Source organism: Protopterus annectens, chromosome 2.part0 (assembly GCF_019279795.1).
Source record: "Protopterus annectens isolate FY-2018-M chromosome 2.part0, PAN1.0, whole genome shotgun sequence".
NCBI lineage: Eukaryota > Metazoa > Chordata > Ceratodontiformes > Protopteridae > Protopterus > Protopterus annectens.
The window spans coordinates 948,651,206-948,670,621 of record NC_056728.1 but is presented as its reverse complement, the minus strand read 5'-3'; positions in this window follow the sequence as shown (position 1 = coordinate 948,670,621).

The following is a 19,416-nucleotide window of genomic DNA, read 5'->3' as shown; positions in this document are numbered from 1 at the left end:
ACTTTAAAAAGGCACAGAGGGAATATGATATTTCCAGTAGAGAGAGAGAAATATATTTAGGGTTGTATGGAAAGAAGCTGAACAAAATGTTCTTACTTCTTAGCAATACTTCAAATTTCAAAATGATTTACTGCATACTTATTTATTTTATTTTTATTTGACATTTGTTGACCGGGATAGTCCGACTGGATATATGTCCATTTTCAGTGGAGGCCCAGGGAGAAAAGCTCCAAGATAATAATACACATTGAACATTTAGTAAATGCTAGTTTCGAGCAGATTACAGTCATAAGCAATACCAGCATTTAGCACATATAGTACTAACTTATTATAAAACACTACAAAACATAACATTATTTTCAAAGTTATATATACATAACATTGCATTCAGGTTTAAGACACATTAAGCAGCAGTTATACAATTCACCCTTCTTGAAATGGGGTGGTAGAAAAAAGTTAGAAGTAGTTGAAGGTAAGGCACCTAAGTAATAGAGAGGTCACTAGTTCAGGTTAGTGCAAGGACATAACCAACGAGTTTTGAAGTATTTATTAAGTTTGTTTTTGAACCAAGTTAGTGAGGGTTCTAGAGTCAAGTCAGTTGGGAGTCTGTTCCATGTTTTTCCAACAGAGTTGGCAAACAGAGAGTCCCCAGCTAAGTAATTGGATTTGTATGTTTGAACTAGGAGTCTGGTGGATGATCGCAGTGGCCAGGTGCTTTTGTAGGGGCTGATAATATTTTTTAGTGCAGGTGTATTTTCTGGTTGGTAAAGGACTTTATGTGCCACTATTAGCTGGTTGAACTGCAGTAGGCTAGGCAGGTCAAGCCATCCTAAGCGATTTAGGTTGTGACAGTGGTGTGTCCGGTAGGCTGTGCCAGTAGCAAATCTGGCAATATGGTTATAGCAGGATGATAGTTTACTAAGATCTGTTTTGTTTAATTTGGAGAATAGAGGTTAGGAGTAGAGAAGGGTTGATGGGAACGAGAAATTGCAGTTCTAACAAGTGGGGTAAGGAAAGGTTTGATTCTGTAAAGACAGCCAAGTTTTTTATTAATGGTTTTGATAGTTTGATTGACATGCACATCAAACTTCAGGTTGTTATCAACTATGACACCCAGTAGTTTAGTTTGGGCTTCTGGGGAGATAATAGTACCATTGTTAGTAGCTATGTTTAAGGATGGCAGGGGGGTCCTATTTGTGGGGGAGAAGAGGAGCAGCTTAGATTTGTTGGAGTTTAGGGTTAGATGTTGATTGGAGAGCCATGTTTCCACTGTATTGAAGGTATTTTGGGTTAATGTGAATAAAGTAGCTGGTGAGGTATTAGAACAAATCAAGGTGGAGTCATCCACATATTGAATGCAGGTAGCATCTGGGATGACAAAGTACTATATACTGTGTGGTATTTCAAGGTAGAAATAACATAGTAACCAAATGCTGGTGCCCAAACTTCCAGAACCAAGTGATGAAGAATAATGAAAGAAACTGAAAACTCCTAAATGTGATTGCCTACTTGACAGAGAACAGACCAACTCAGGCCTTAGAAATTATTTGATTGCAGTGTCTATTTTAGTGGTATCATTTGAATATGTGGAGAAGTACAGAGAATGTCGGAAGGAGTTGCATTGTGTTTTTGTAGACTTAGAGAAAGCATATGACAGGGTGCCTAAAGAGGAGTTGTGGTATTGTATGAGGAAGTCAGGAGTGTCAGAAAAGTATGTAAGAGTGGTACAGGATATGTACGAGGGTAGTGTGACAGAGGTGAGGTCTGCGGTGGGAGTGACGGATGTGTTTAAGGTGGAGGCGAGATTACATCAAGGATCAGCTCTGAGCCCTTTCTTATTTACAGTGGTGATGGACAGGTTGACAGACGAGATCAGACAGGAGTCCCCGTGGACTATGATGTTTGCAGATGACATTGTGATCTGTAGTGAGAGTAGGGAATAGGTGGAGGAGATCCTGGAGAGATGGAAATATGCTCTAGAGAGAAGAGGAATGAAGGTCAGCAGGACTAAGACAGAATATATGTGTGTGAATGAGAGGGAGGATAGAGGAATGGTGAGGATGCAAGGAATAGAGGTGGCGAAGGTGGATGAGTTTAAATACTTGGGGTCAATAGTTCAGAGTAATGGTGAGTGTGGAAGAGAGGTGAAGAAGAGAGTACAGGCAGGATGGAGTGGGTGGAGAAGAGTGTCAGGAGTGATTTGTGACAGACGAGTACCTGTAAGAGTGAAAGGGAAAGTCTACAAGAGGGTAGTGAGACCAGGTATGTTATATGGGTTGGAGACAGTGGCACTGACAAAAAGGCAGGAGTTTGAGCTGGATGTGGCAGAATTAAAGATGTTAAGATTTGCACTGGGTGTGACGAGGGTGGACAGGATTAGGAATAAGTATATTAGAGGGTCAGCCCAGGTTGGAAGGTTTGGAGACAAAGCCAGAGAAGCACAATTACATTGGTTTGGACATGTGCTGAGGAGGGATGCTGAATATATTGGGAAAAAGATGCTAAGGATGAAACTACCAGGTAACAGGAAAAGAAGAAGGCCCAAGATGAGGTTTATGGATGTGGTGAGAGGACATGCAGGTGGTTGGTGTGACAGAGCAAGATGCAGAGGACAGGAAGAAATGGAAACAGGTGATCTGCTGTGGTGAACCCTAACGGAATCAGCCGAAAGAAGATGATGATGATGATTTGAATATGTAACTATGGACATTTTGGGCTACTGGTAAAATCTAGCAATAAGTTCCAATATAGTTTGCCTATTTTGTACTATGTGACTAAGTAGTATATCTATAGCTAGGGAGAGAGGGTAAGAATAGCTAAGGAAGTACCTACTGACCACGGGACTCCACTTATCTCATGAATAAGGAACCAAATGTACCTATGCTTTAAAGGAATACTTCAGTATACCATCAACAAAGAAATTGAGCAGTGGAATGCTTCAATCAAGTCCATGCTGGTAAACATAAATGAGGAAGATGTTAAACAGTAACCAGTTAATACCATACCTCTTGTTTGCCATTACAGAAATACCAAAACCTCAACAGGGATCGCTTTGTTTGAGCTACTATATGGCAAACACCCTTATGGATTATTAGAAACATATACAGAAACTGAGGAAGAAGAGAAAACTCAATTTAAAAATGTCATAGAATACTACACCAACGTCCTAGATAAGTTGAAAGTAGTAATCCAGATTATAAGGGAACACGTAGAAAGAGGTGGAGCTAGGGGTGTATAATAGAAAATGCAAGGTCCAGGCAATTCAAAGCTGGAGACCAAGTCCTAGTCTTAGTCCATTCCAAGCAAGGCAGAAAACTATGGCTAAGTGGCAGGATTAATTTGAAATAATAAATGACGTAAAGTACATTTTGAGCAGACTTGAAGGAAAAGACCAGAACAGATATACCATAGCAACACTCTGAAACCATGGAAATAAGCACGAACCTCTGTAGGCAGTTACTAATGGTAGAAATAGATACGATTTGTGAAGAAAGAAAACTAGCCCTTATGCCAATAGTTCCTGTAAATAGCACATTAGACACAAAAACTAATAAGGGAGTTTTTGTTAAAAATAAAAAGTATTTTCAGAGTTCTTTCATTCTGCACCATATCTGCAGTAGTCCATTGGCAAAGTCTATCTTCAAACTTTACAGAATATCAGAGTCCCAGTGAAAAGCTTTGCATAAGGAAGTACAAAAGGATGCTGAAGATGGGAATGACAGAAGAGTAAGAGAGTAAGTTAAACAACCCTGTAGTATTAGTTGCAAAGCCTGATGGAGCAGCTTTCTAAAGGTCATAAGGAACTAAACAGCATTTCAAACTTTGGCAACTAACCAGTGCCCGTGGTTAGTGAACTCTTAGAAAGGTCGGCGTAAACTACAGTAGATCTAACAAAGGGATACTGGCAAATCTCCCGATCAGCTTTGGGGTTACATGGTGCACCTGTGACCTCTCAAAGGTTTCTGCACAGAGTCCTACAACAACATGCTAAGTATGTTGCCACTTACCTAGATGATGTAATAATACATTAAGAAGGCTCCGCCTCATTTACCTAAAGTTCAGGTTTTGCTAGACTCTTAGACATAAATTAGGTTAAATGTCAATACCTCCAACAGCAAGTTACATATAACAGAAGTCAAATATTCAGACAATGTGATTAGTAGGGAGATTGTTACACTCCAGAAAGAAAAAAATGCATTTGTTAGAAATTGACTTATTCCTGGCACTGAGAATCAAGTGAGGGCATTCTTTGAGCTAGAGTTGCTCTGTCACATTTGATAAAAGGAAAGATGCCCCTCAGAGTGAAATGAACAGTAGAATCAAACAATGCTTTAAACAAGCTGAATACATACAAACACTTCAAGCACAGGCATTAATGCCCTTCTAATTTGCCAATATACCAAAATGCTTGTTCTCGTAATAAGTGTCCAGGCTGTTCTTAAAAATATCTAAACTAGTACTTGTTTTAATGTAATTTGGTAGTCTGTTCCATGCATCAGCTACTCTGTCAGAGAACCAATTAGTACACTTCTCATTCATATAGAATCTCCTACATAGGTTGTCTGATGATTCTCTAGTACTTTTTGATAACCCCAAATATTCCCAGAGGTAGTTGTCACTAAATGCCTATAAACTTGAATAAGATCTCCTATTAAATATCTACAAGAGACACTGTACAAGTTCAGATATTTTAGTCTTTCATAATACCTTAGATTTTCACATCCATGGGTGCCCTTGGTAGAGTTCCATTGTACTCTTTTCACTTTATTCACGCTTGTTTTCTTATAGGGTTTCCATAGGTTCATAGGTAGGTACTAGGCTATTGGCCCTGGAGCCTATATAAGCCTAGCCAAACAGTACCCTAGCTTTTGCCACCCAAGAAAATTATTTTCCTGTGCCCCTGTCAAACAGAGCCAAAGACGTGATCCCCAGGGTGAATTTCCTATCTCCCAAGCCTAGCCAAACAGTGCCCTGGCTTTTGCCACCCAAGAAAATTATTTTCCTGTGCCTCTGTCAAGCAGAGGCACCAAAGTGATGCCCGGAGTGAATTTCCTATCTTTGATCCAATCATCATGATTTTTCTTGAAGAGTGCTAATGAGGAGCTTTGTTTGATATAGGTAGTTTGTTCCAGAGTATGGGAAGTCTCTGAGACAGGAATCTATCCCTACAGCATGTTCTGTTTATTGTGGTGACAAGGTTTAGGTCCCTACAGCGTGTAGCTCAGAGGGATTGGGATTTCTTTATGTGGAGCATGTCCAACAGCTCTGGGTTTGACATAGCTTTGTATGTTAGGCAGAGATCACCTCTGAGTAGGCGATATGCGACAGAGTAAAGCTGGAGTTTTTTGAGAAGGTCTGCATAGGGCATCTGTTTGAGGCCAGTAATCCTCTTTCTGAGGTACTTATGTGGCCTTTCCAGTTGTTATAGATGTCTTGTGAGGTACTTACCAAAAGGGGCATTGTACTCTATAATGGGTCTAAAGAGTGATGAGTAGAGGGGAACAATGACCTCTTTTCTCCTGGATGAGAAACCTTTTGTGATGAGGTGTGCCACATAGAAGGATTTCCTGACTAATGTGGCGATGTGATTATCAAAGGAGAGACTGCTGCCCACCTGTATCCCAAGGTATCTTATCACACTTTTGGTGTTAAGTAGACTATTGCCTATGCAGTAGTTCATGGGTACAGAGTTTTTACCAAAAGGGATGTCAATGCACTTTTTGGCACTGAGATTGAGGCCATGGCTTTGACACCAGGCATCTGTCTCAGTGAGGCCCTTTTGTAGGATGTCCACATCATTAGGAGATTTGACTATGGCTCCTAGTTTGCAGTCATCTGCGAGCTTTGTTAGCCAAAGACCTTCTGTGTTAGCCTGTACTTCAGAGAAGTAGATACCAAACAGGAGAGGACCTAGGACTGAACCCTGTGGTACTCTACTTGTCACTGGTCTGAAACTGGATTTAGAGTCTGCTACTTTCACAGTGTGTGTTCGGTCAGTGAGCCAGTTGGGAACCCATCTTGTGACATAGGGATTTATACCTAGTTTAGTGAGTTTGTCTATAATTCCAGAGTGGGGGATGGTGTTGAAAGCCTTGGTGAGATCTAGATAGGCTGTGTGTACCACCTTACCCTCATCTACAGCTTTGGTGACTGCTTCAAAAAAGTCTATCAGGTTTAGGAGACATGATCTGCCTTTTACAAACCCGAACTGGGTAGGGTCCATAGTTTGGAGATTACCAATGTCATTGTTTATAAGTTCCATGATGATACACTCCATAGCCTTGCAGACCAGGCTTGTTAGGCTAATGGGGTGGTAGTTCCTGGGGTCCGTGGTGTCTCCCCCATTGTAGAGTGGGATAACTGTTGCTGTGAACTATTCAGTGAGCACAAAGCCTGAGGTGAGGCTATGATTGAACATGGTACTTAGGTGGGGTGCCAGTTTGTTCTGTAGTCCATGTAGAACACAGCCTGGGATGTTGTCAAGTCCCATGGATGCTGTGTTCTTGGCTTTGGAGAGTGTGTTTTTTATCTGTGAAGTCGTGATTACAGGTACTTTGCATTCTTCCGGTATAGAGATGGGCCCTTTAGGGGATGACAGAGGAGAGCAGATCTGAGTGTTGCCATTGAGATTCTTGACATAGCTATAGAATGCTCTGTGGTTGTCTTTAGAATCAGTGGCGATTTTGTTTTCATAACTAGCTTTGGAAGATTTTATGAGGGATCTCAGCTTCTTACTGAGGCTGACCACAGAGTTCCTCCAATCATGGGATTTTACTCTTTTTTGCAACAATTTCTTTCTTCTGTTGTAGAGTTTGTTTATAGCAGGGGACCACGAGATTGGCTTCCTTTTTTTGGAGGATAGCATCTTGGTTCTGTTAGGGATTGCACGATCCATGCACTCGTGTAAGTGTTTATAAAGTGCAATTGTATATGATTCAGCAGTCATATCTCTATTGTCCATCAGCATGGGTGTCGTGAAGTTTGCCACTTCTGTCTTAAGAAGTTGGCTTTGGAGAAATTTTTTACAGCGGTTTCCCTAATGCAGGGTGAGGCTGGGATGTGGATGTCTAGGGTGATTTGCTTGTGGTCGAAACTGACCAATGAGGAATTGACCTCTGGTGTGGAACACCGGTTGCCCATGTTGGTAATGACCAGGTCTAGGATATTGCTGCCCCTGGTGGGGTGTGGATAAGTTGATCCAAGGCATTGGAATTTATGAATTCCAGAAAACGTTGAGCACAAGAGTTGGTACACAAGTAGTTTTCCCAGTTAATGGTGGGATAGTTGAAATCGCCCATTATTAGAGTGTTAGGCTGTACCCTAATATTTTCCAGTGTATCAAGAAATGAGGAGTGGGAATCCTGGGGCATGGTGGGGGATCTGTAGCAAGCTACAATTTGCATTGTGGTCTTTCCCAGAGTTAGTTGCACTTGGATAATCTCAGATGCATTATGCTGAGCAACTAGCCTGCAGGTGTAGGTATCTTTAATGAATATGGACACGCCTCTGCCTTTATAAATCTTTTTATACAACCTATAGTTCTATAACTATCATTAACCAATTAGTTCATGTGATTAGGAAAAACTCATAGCTGAATCTACCCATATACCCAGATCCTTAAGTGACTCTACAGTTTCAATCACTGTGTGCCATATTAAATATTCACCTTTCAATTTATGTTTCCCAAATCTCATATGCTTAGTTTTTGATTTATTTATCAGCATATTATTCTCCTGTGCCCAAATGGTCAATTTAGTCAAGTTCTTTTGCAGACATGCCTTATCTGTAACACATGTAATCAGTTAACCCAATTTCAGGTCTGCATATAGACTGTAGAACACCTCGGATGAAAAAGTTTGGTCTGAAAGATACAATCTAAACAAGTAAGGGCCTAGGACAGAGCCCTGTGGGACACCCTGACTGTAACCAAGGATTTCACCTCTCCAGTTGCTGCATGATACTTGCCATTTCCTATATGTAAGCCATGCAGTTATCCATCTTATCAAGAGTACATCAATAACTAGTTGTACTAATTTATTGATCAGTGTTATGTGTATGACCCTGTCAAATGCTGAAGTTAAATCTATATAAATTACATCACAGCACAATTTTTCATTCATAGCTGTTGTTATATCGTTATAGAAAAATTCTTGCTGAAGTGTTCTCAGGTCCTTGTTACTTATTCCATCTCCTCCCTGCACTTTGTTTGGATCCAGTTTGCACAGTTCTTTTTCAATATAATCTAATTTGATTCCAGTATCTGGGGTTACCTGGATGTCATGAGGACAACTTACTACCCCCTTTGTGGAGCCAAACTGTTTTGCATAATATTTTGTAAATATATCTATAATCTGTTGTGTCTGAGAATACATTTTAGAATCTGCACAGAGTTTATCAATGTGTGTATCTTTACTCCTTCCACATCGTATGTATTTATAAAAAGGTTTACTATTATGCTAAATATCTTTATATAAATTTTCTTTAAAATTTTCTTGATATTGTCTCACACTATGCTTAATCTGTTTGTCCAGCTTGTTTATTTCAGTTTTCAAAGCCGTAGTTCGACCTCTCTTCCATTTCTTATATTTTTTGTTTTTCACCTTAATCAGATATCTTGTTCTTATGGAAATATATCTGCCTGATGTTGTATGCCTAGATCCTGATGTTAAACATTTTTTTTTTTATTTTTGCACTCAAACAATTTCTCTTTCAAAAATGTCCACATTCCAACTGCAGTTTTCCACTGAACACCTGCACATTGGCTTAGATTTCAGTTTGGCAGAATTATCTAGCACCAAATTAACCTTTATAACCCCATGATCACTGCACATCAATGGTGGCAAAACCTGACTTGAAGTTATAGTAATTGCTTTGGGAACACACACAATGTCTAGAATGTTCCGACCCCTGGTATTTTTTTTACAATCTGAAGCAAATGTTGTTCCTAAATATACCTTGTGAATAATTTCCTTACTAACGTTGTTGAATCAATATTATTCCAGTCTGTTTCTAGTAAATTTAAGTCCCCAGCTAATATTATTCTTCCCTCCTGTATTTCATGCAAGAAATTTATGAATTCCTCTAGATCATCTGCACTTGACTTTGATGGTCTGTACACGCCAACAATTGTTATATGTTCCAGGGTTGCCTTTATTGTCACAGTCACACAGTCTGTAGTGTTGGTGTTATCACTGAACATGTAATAATCACAGGTCTCATAACTATCTTTAATCCCTATCAAAACACCTCCACCTGATTTTTTATCAGAATGTCTGTTACAGTAACAGTGAAGAAAATATTCTGTACAGAGTGTCTCTTAGCCTCTCAGAATTTCAGCAGGGTTTCTGCACTATGCAATGATGCATCAGAGCTAGGACTGGGGACAGTTTTATCACAGACTTTTTTATGGAGAAGACCATCCCATGTGCTTTCTGTGTTAAGCATTGACTCGAGGAAAAGGCAGGTATTCTACCACTAATAAGGAATGCTTGGCAATCAAGTGAGCAGAATCTTCAATACACTGCTATCTAGCCAAAATGTACACTTGTCTCAGACCATATAGTTAAATAGTCAACAGGATAGGAGCTATGTAGAAGGTTACCTTTCTCCCAGTTTTATAAGTCCGTGGTGAAGCACAGACTAGGTAAAACCAATCATAATACATATTTGTTGTGCTTGACTCATGGTCCACCAAATCGGCCTAAAAGAGAGGGTTTCGGGAGGGAGTGCATGTGTGAGGGGGCAATGTAACATAGTGCAATCATTCACACTAGAATAGTGTTACAAAATTCTGTATATATTGTGATGAAATATTGTAAATACAACTGCAGCTTTTACAAATGATGTAAATATTGTGAAAACATGCTTTAAATAAAACTGTTGTTTTAAACAGTCAAGTACCATTATGTATTAGGTAGATAGGATTCAGTCATAGTTCAATTAATAGGTCTCTAATAGCCGATTTGTGTACTTAAGTGATGTGTAAGAGAGGGAGAGCTGTATCCATAATAATTCAAGGTAACTGGACTCTCTTTTGGGGTGGGGCTGTGTGTCTAGACCAACAGTTCTTGGTAATGGGCTGCAGTAAAAACTGCTGTGGCTTATATCAGAGGAAATGTGGGCACCTACCTACAAAGGGATCCAGCGAGAAGACAGATTACTTGGAAGTATCTATGTGCTGCGGACAGAAATTCATGCCAGAAGAGAATTACTGGACTTTGTGTAAAAGACTGTGTCCCTTTTTATAAGACTGTAAAGCTTTGAAAGAAAAAAAGCTACTTTATATGTTTGCCATTGGCTGTCAGTCCAGAAAGTTAATTTTCTTTGGTGCACTCATTTGCCTGAGAAGAGTCCATTCCAGTGAGTTTTCTTTTTTCTTTTTTTGTGAACTTGTGAACTTTGGTGCATTAATATTCCCAGGATTATGTTAGCAAACTGATGTAAAGGTATGAAAAGTGCTATTAACTCATTTCTTATGAGATGGTGAGTGTCACACTATCATGACGAACTTAGGGCTTGCAGACTACCAGTGATATATTGCAGTTAATGAAATGATGAGCCTATGAATTAAAAGAGAGGTTCTGCAGGCAATTAATGTTAAAGTAGCAGCATAGCCTTGGATTCAGCACTAGGTAAGATCACACTGACCATCAGTTAACTACATTAGTAGCATGGCTTTGTAGGTTAAGTCTGAATAAGGGTCCACAGTTCCAACACGAAGCACTACACTGTGCAAGCTCCAAGAGTGATACCTGCCATACAGAGCATTATATTACAGAAAGCAGGAATGTTTCAAAAGAATGATGTGACACAAAGCACTGCCAACATAGTAGCATCCTGTTACCATCAGAGTCTATTTGTGCACAGAAACACAACAGCGTCAAATGTGCCCTTGTTCATTTATAAGGACATAGTTCTGTCCCCTGTGTCAAGTTACTGTGAACTTGTACAAATGCATTAAAGCTTCTTTATCTGTAGAGTCCCTATCTCTGATACTGCTGCAGACCATTATATCTCTGAAAATCCTTGGCTGTTGCCCAGCTACTACTGTAGTTTTATTTTTGTGTTTTTGACATATCCTGTGAGAACAATATGTATTTAGAGTTGCTTCATCCACCTAGCCTGGATATTCTGGCACCATGAAAAGTAAGAGTAATATCAGTTCTGGGAATAAAAAGGTACATATTTTATAAACCATAATTAGATATTTAATTACACTTCAAAGATATAAATGGTGCCTTGACAATGAAGATGGCAACTGAAAAGTATAACCATTTACTAAAATCCTTTTCTTGTGACCAGGCCTTCCCTCATAAAAGAAATGTAATTAACAGCAGTAACTATCAAAATTAAAAGAAATATGAACCTAAAAGTCAACACTGAAGTGTAGAAAGCTGTGGGAACTAATGAATGGTCCTTGTGCGCATGTGATAGGAGGATGGATACTGTACTTCTGGTTCAGGGTGAATATTACCCAACACCACAACCAGCCACTTGATGAGTGAGCACGTAATGTTGCTGTTCCCATCACACAAGTGAAAGGCACCAAAGTAAGATATATACTATGACTAGTCAGGACACACAAGGATGAAAGTATAAAAGAGAAACCAAAAAAACAAGGCCTAGATCATCTTCAGGTGATGTGTCATACACAATGAAATGCTGGTCTTAATTAGGGGTTTAACCATTTTAGACCAGTTCCATATAATTTAAGTCTGGCAATGTATACTTACCTATGGATAAGATCATATTTCCCTGATATCTGAATTATTTATAGAATTTATATTGTGCTTTATGTGGTGCTCTGTGAACTCAGTATTTATCCGTGGGCTTTTAATCGTACCTCTAGCAAATAGATAATGGCATCCCAAAGCGAAAGATAAGTTGGAGCCACTCACAAAAACAGAGCTGAACAAATAATGTGTGATGAAGTATAGATCTTCAGCAATAAACAATATGTATGCAAAAAGAGTCATAGGGATAGCACAACTGATGCTAGCATAATTCATTTATACTAAGTCCTTTGAAAAATTCTTACATAAGAAAAAAAAATGTTTTTACTACTTTGTGGGGGTGCGAAGAAAACATATTTTTATAACATATAGTTGTCAAAGTTTACCTGGCCCAGCTGGTTACAAGCTGTGGACTGGTACAGGTGGATTCAGACGTACTGAGGTTTCATGACTGTCACAACGGACATCATACTTTCTGAATGTCTTTTAAAAAACTGCTAAGAGGCTTCTAAAGGAAACAAAATTTATAGTGTTCCAGTGGAAGCCTTGGGTTGCATAGCTAAAGCAAGTACTACCACCATCTTCACTGTCTAAGGGCACCCAATGCCTTACTTTCCAGCTTGTCCTGCTCCATTAATAACAATGATGGCAGTCACAAAAACGGAACTGCTGACATAAAAGAATTCTGTATATGTAAATAACAAATAATTAGTTAAGGTTAAAAAATGTCACATGCCTTCTGTCTCTCACACACTTTCTCTTTCTCACCTCTCTTTCTTTCTCTCTGTATCTTGCTTCATTTCCAGCAAATAATTCAGAGTAATAGCAAGCGGATGGATGACTTGATAAAAGGATTTTGGAAACCATACACCATTTAATCCTGCGTGTACAGAAGGGGAAAACAGAGAGAAATGGAGAACTCAAGAAAATGAAAAATATGTTTGCCTTTTGATAGTGGGATGATGGCACGCAACCTCATTGATATTAAGGTAGAGACCAATTTCTTGTTTTTGCATGCCCAAGCAAATTATCATCTCCTGCCTGTCTCTAACTGCCTTACAAGCTGCACATAAGAGCTGCCTGCAGGGCTAATCTGTCATGGGATTCACTGCTAAAGAGATGTACAAGCTGACACGCTTACATAACTCTGGTTTGTATTCTTTGTCAGTAAACACAATTTGTCTTTCACTTGCTATCCACTATAAGCACAAATACATGTTTATGACTCAAGGACAGGTACCTTGCATGTGGATCCGACACCAGTCTCACAAACAGCCATGGTGGCACAGGAGGAAATGGTGCAAACACAAAAACTGTCCGTCTCAGATTTTATTAGGAGACTAATCCTTGCACATAAATTTACATTATTTGTGCACTTACTGGATAGTGTTTGCTATGCTAATCAGGGGGATAGCAAAAAGGCATTCTTTTTCTGAAATTACAAAATGAAGGACCCGTTATAAATTACAGTTCTATGTGAAGTGCAAAATAATAAGTAAAGCTTGTCCTAGCACAGCTCTTCTTATGCCAAGTGAGACAGTTTTCATAACATATGGACTGTCAGAATCAATGTATGATGTAACAGCAGGAGAAGACAGAGTCATCAGTCACACTGAGAAGCAACAGTAATGGTGTTTCATGTTTCCACCTCTTGTCTGGCCTACTGATGGATATACATAGTGATTGTACACATGGCCATCCTTGTGGAATTGAGGGGTAAAGCCCCACCTACAACCCCACTGACTGGAGTTGGATTAGCAGCTTGGGCCTCTGACTGTGCTGACAAGGATGATGGGTGGGCCTATCTTGTGGGAATGGATCTTCAGGTAAGCACTGATGGATACTGGGGATCAGGAGCAATAGATCACTATGCAGTGATGGGTGGGGAAGTGGAGAGGGGATGCCACTCTAACTAGGTGGTCACTACCTCAAGCTACATCTCATGGTTTTCCCCACACACACACACACACACACACACACACACGCACACACACACACACACGCACACACACGCGCACACACGCACACACGCGCACACACGCACACACAAACAATGATGTCAATATGAGGAGTAGGGTTTAAGGAAGCTAATATACCCTTACCAGCTGCAGAATCATGGCTTCTCACTTGGCCTGTTCTGCTCCACAGTGCAGCTGCACCCCCCCCCCCACCATGCCATTGAAGTAAGTGGGGGAATTAGTATACAAGGTGCTTTGTCAGAAACAAGACCCTCCTGGTACTAGTCATACTGGCAGCCTACTAGCCATATTCAGTACTCTGGTTTCAGAAGATTGGGTCAAAGCATAGAGATTCCTCGTTTCTATGTTGACTTTCCATTCTCTTGTCTGATCACTTCTTATAGTTAATACACCCTACTAGTTATTCCCATTTATAACAGCAACATATTTTCTAGACTCTTCTAAAAACTTAAGCAGAACTGTTTTTTTTTCAAATAGCATTCCCCTGTGCCACTACTCTTGTTATTAGTCCCTGGTACAGAACATGGTCTCTATCCTGCAATCCAGTCTTCTGCTTGGCGGTAACCTACCCTATTTCTTTTCCTTCAATAGTTATTTGCTCTCAGTACCTTGCTTACTTTACTAATTGTCTCAAAACAAATGCCAGTCCCCTATTGCCTATTTTCTATGGCCAAAATGCAGTTATCCATATTAGTAAAATCTCCTTTCTCTACTCCTGTGTTGGCTTAGTTCTTACAATGCTTTCTGCTGCTGTACAAATATAACATTCTGTCTGGCTGTTGTTATTGTCCTCTTTATGGTCTACAACTTCTAATCCAGTTAATAAGATATGCCTGACCTATATATAAAACCAAAGAGACTAAAAACATTTTCATTGCTCATATTTTACTGTCCATATCCATACTCAAAAGCTTCCAACTTCTCAATTATTGTATTACCCTTTTAGTCTTTTCCCACATATCCTTATCTATCATAATGATCCATTTAACCTATACACGTAAATATTTAATATTTTTCATGTCTGCATAGGTATGTGTTTTGCTGAACCAATTCATATATGGATACATAGTTTACTGCTATAGCCTTTATCTTTATTTATTTAATATCTTGAAAAGACTTGAAACTCTTTAAAAACTGAAATGTCTTTTTCTGGATTTATCAAGAACGAAATGATATCTGTGAATAAAGCTACATTTTTTTGATTACCATACTAGCTAAATTCTTGAATTTGAGAGTCCATATTTGGTTTCCTAATGGTTCTAAATATAACGCAAATAACAAAGGAGAAAGAGGACACCGTAGCATAGAGACACCGTAGTTCCACTTTTCAAAAACAATGTTTTTGGAGAGAAGCCCTCCCTCTTTAATTTTTGCCTCTTGCCATTCAGATACCCTCCTATATCCTACAATATATCCTTCTGTCAGTGACCTTAAATGCTACATTGCTCTTTTCATAAGAAAACAGCTGACTCTATTGAATACATTCTCTGTACTTAGGGCCACCAACAATAACAACATTTCCTTATACTCTACTTCCCTCTGGATCATCATTGTTGTATTACTATCATCAGATGTTTGCCTCCCTTTCATAAAACCACCTTAATCCACATCTTTTGTGTGGCAAAACTTTATAATCATAGTTTAAAATTTAAAATTTAAATTAAGCTGTGTGAGTCTGAGTCTTGGTCTGAGGGGTTCTTCACCCTCTTCAGGTGAAGAAGAACACTTGCCCGTCTATCTACTTAACTTAAAGTACTTGAAATTTGCACAGTGTGTCTTTATTCTTCCCACGGGGAAGGTATAATAGAGAGAGAGAGTCTCCTAGGTCTATTAGCTAAAGTGATTTTATCTGGACTCATCCATTCTACTTTGTTTCTTGTTAGTTCTGTTGCCTCCTGGGTCACAGGTGTGATACCAGACCTGACTGAGCTTTCTGGATTACTTGTGTTTCCTCATTCAGTAATTGGGACAATATCCATATGGCTCCAAAGATTGTAAAAAAGACCAGAAGGTTTAGGAATTTTGTATGGAAGTACATGCATAGGTACTTTTACACCCAAAGCAGACTTCAGAGAAGTTTTCCTCAGGTAGTTAGCAGTTTTTGGAGCTGTGACGGGAATAAAATAAATAATTGGACATGTTTCTTAGTAATGTGATAACTTGGTAGATTTTATGTAATGACGTCGTAGATTTTAAAAATGCCCTACAGAATACTTTGGCAGAAATTTCGGGGGCGAGGCAAATGATTGCAACTTACAAAATTATTCTTTTGAGGTGGGATATAGGATCTTAACTACCTAGATGGCTCTACTTCAAATTATCGAAAACCCACTTACCCGAAAATCAAACTGATGAGATGATTTTGTCGAAGAACACATGGATCACCGCAATTTTACTCCGGGAAAAGGGGCACTTGGCCATCCACAAATAAAAAAACAAATCAAACCCATGCAAGTGGGGGGATTCACCCTACCCCACACCCCCCTAACTAAATATACCAACTCCAAGATCGCACTATAGTGGAGAAAAGGGCAAACTTCACCATGGTGAGCAAGTGGTTAATTTCCCGGCATAAAATTCTTGTGATCCAAGAGTTCTGGAAATTAAGTGTTTGGCAAAGTTGTCCCAGTGTTTAGAAGTTCAGTGAAGTGGGTTTTCAATAATTACAGATAGACCCGCCAAGACAAATTCAGGCATTTTAAGTTTAATACTCTTGTCTGCCAAAAAATCAATTACTGGAGAATCAGTAGAACATTTACTAAATGACAAATTCCCTCATTATATATAATTTTATTTTAATAAAAATAAAAGGTTTTCATTGTTCACTAGTTTATCACCTTCATTTAAGAAGATATTATTTACTGTGACACCTGATTTTGAAGTTCTTAAATATATTAAGGAAATCTTGTACCACTATGGGAAGTAAAAAAGAAATGTACAGTTATGAATATAGTTATGTATTTATATTACTATTTTATTTATTTCAATTGTTAGCTGGATTGATACATCAGCAAGTGCAGTGCTGTTAATAAAGCTACAGAGATTGATAAGACCATCACTATATATAGCCATGTATATACAGTGTGGAGGTGCCTAGAAATATTAAGTTACATAGGAGAAAACAATTTACTGATTCTTAGATGCCAGTTTTATCCTATTCAGAGACACTAAAGTGCTAGAGCCTGGCACAGTACAGGGTGGGTTATAAGGCAGTGAATTTATCCAGGATGGAATCCTTTTCAGCAGAGAATGAATATGTACTCATTCACATGCCATACCCCACACACACACACACACACACACACACACACATGCACGCACACCTATCAATCAGCAGTATGCAGAAGTTTGGATGTGACATGTCTCTGGGATATGAAGGAAACCTTGAGAATGCATAAATGTAAAGAAAAAGATTCTGCACAGAAATAATGAGAGAAGAACCAGGGAATCACTGACTGTGAAAATGATACACTTACTGCAGTGTCCATCAGACATTAGAACAGTTTATGTTTTGTTATATATATGTACCATGCACAGATATACAGATATGTAGTCAGTACTAAATGGAAGCATTTTTGTAGTGTAGGTTTAGAGAAGGGGTTTCAATATGAGGGATGAAGACATTAGTCACAAATCAGGTCTTTTGTCTATCACTAGTGGGGTCCAAGGGCTACTGAGTCACTCTGTCCTGACCAAAATTGATCTTGTTTGAGAGAAGGTTATTGTCAAATATATTTTTTGTTAATTGGGTGTGAATAATATTTTGAAGATTTTTACTAGATGACAGAGACTGGATAGTAGTTTTTAGATTGTGTTTATTAAAGCAAGTTTCTATATGCCTGGCATGGTGTTTTGTATTATTCATAGACTGAATATATGCTGGAGGGGTGTTGTAATAAATCAGCACATAAATCAACATATGTGGAAGTTCTCTCAAAAAAATTACTGAAACATCCGAGACCTCCAAAACACAAGACTGCTACAGCTAACACAGTCTCCACAGCACCCATGACACATAGCAACACCAGTGTCTCATCTACCAAGCCCTTAAGGCGCAATACTCATAAACCAAATTTTCTTGTCATTGGAGACTCCATAGTGAGACACACGGATGTTCTACTCACCAGGTTAGATAAGGAGAAAGTCACGGTCAGCTGCTTGTCCAGTGCCAGGATTCATCAGATCATGCATGTACTCAGGTCTCTTGGCAAAAAGTACCACTATGACTCACTTGTAGCGCATGTTGGAGTGAATGACCTGAGACATACCTCACTGAACTATATGAAGAGAGACATGATTGAGCTCTCTGAGAATGTGTCTTAGGCAGGTATGTCCCTAGCCTTGAGCATCATATTACCCTCACCTAGTATAAACAAATAAATGATCAATTTCAATAATCGGCTTAGTTTTTGGTGTCATTCAAAGGGGATCCAGTTTCTGTCAGCCTGCAGTGATGACATGTTTGACAAACCTTGCTGCTTTCTGAGAGATGGTTTGCACCTGGCACCACTAGGCTTTCAGCTGCTGGCAAAGGCTCTTGCTTCCACCATAGTGCCTTTTTTAGAGAAGGTTTCAAAAACAAACTTGCCAACGTGAAAATTGCCAATCATAAAAAATAAGGGTTACGCTGCTAAATGCTGGGAGCTCAAACCAAATAACGCACACCCTGGAAGCACTCCTATCACTGGAGGATGTGGATGTCTGTGCAGTCACAGAAACCTGTTTCAAGTCCTTAGACAGTACCCCGGCCTTGCAAGGCTATAATGCCTTGCTCTCATTCAGACTGCAAAATTAACAAGTGAGAACCAAAGCAGGTGGTGTTTCAATCTACATTACAGATAAATTCACTTGTTAGACTGGACAACTCCATGGAGTTACTCCAAATTCAGATTACTGTGGGTAAGACCCCCATTTAAGTCATACCTAGTTATAGATCCCCTCACGGATCATGATGCACACAAGGCCTACTGGACCAAACTGGAGTCAATCCAAATATTGCCAAACACTATGGTCATGGGGGACTTTAATTATTCCACCATCAACTGGGAAACCTACTTTAGCCCTAACTCACTAGTGCAAAAGTTCCTTGACTTTGTTAACTCAAATGCCCTGGAACAAATTGTTCAAATTCCAACAAGAGGAACAAACATACTAGATCTGGTCCTCACTAACATGACAAACAGATGTACCACCACAACTGTCGACCCTCATTAGTTAAATCTGACCACAAATCTGGCACCTTCGAACTGGCACTAACATCAGAACTCACAAAGGGCGAAGTCAGACTACAAAACTTCATCAAGGTAAATTATACCCTCCTAGGGGGAGGTATAAATGCATTCCAAGCCTCACCCTCAGCTGGAAGTGGTAACTACATCAAAGCTTACACTAAAGCCTGCACAATCACTTGTATAAGTGTATAGACTCAGCTGCTCCAGAGAGAATCAAAGCCAGAGCCCCAAGGAAAATCAAGCTGCCCTGGTGGTCATCCAGCATCATCAAACTTGACAACAAATGCAAACAGTTGCTGGCTAAGAAAACTAAGGATAGGCACCAACAACGGGAAGCACCATCCCCAGCCTCAACAGGCAAATAAAGCCACATGTCAAACCCCGTAAGGGCAGCTTAGAGAACACTTAGCATTCACAGCCAAGGATAACCATAAGGCCTTTTACAGCTACATACATATCCTAAAAGGTAGGACC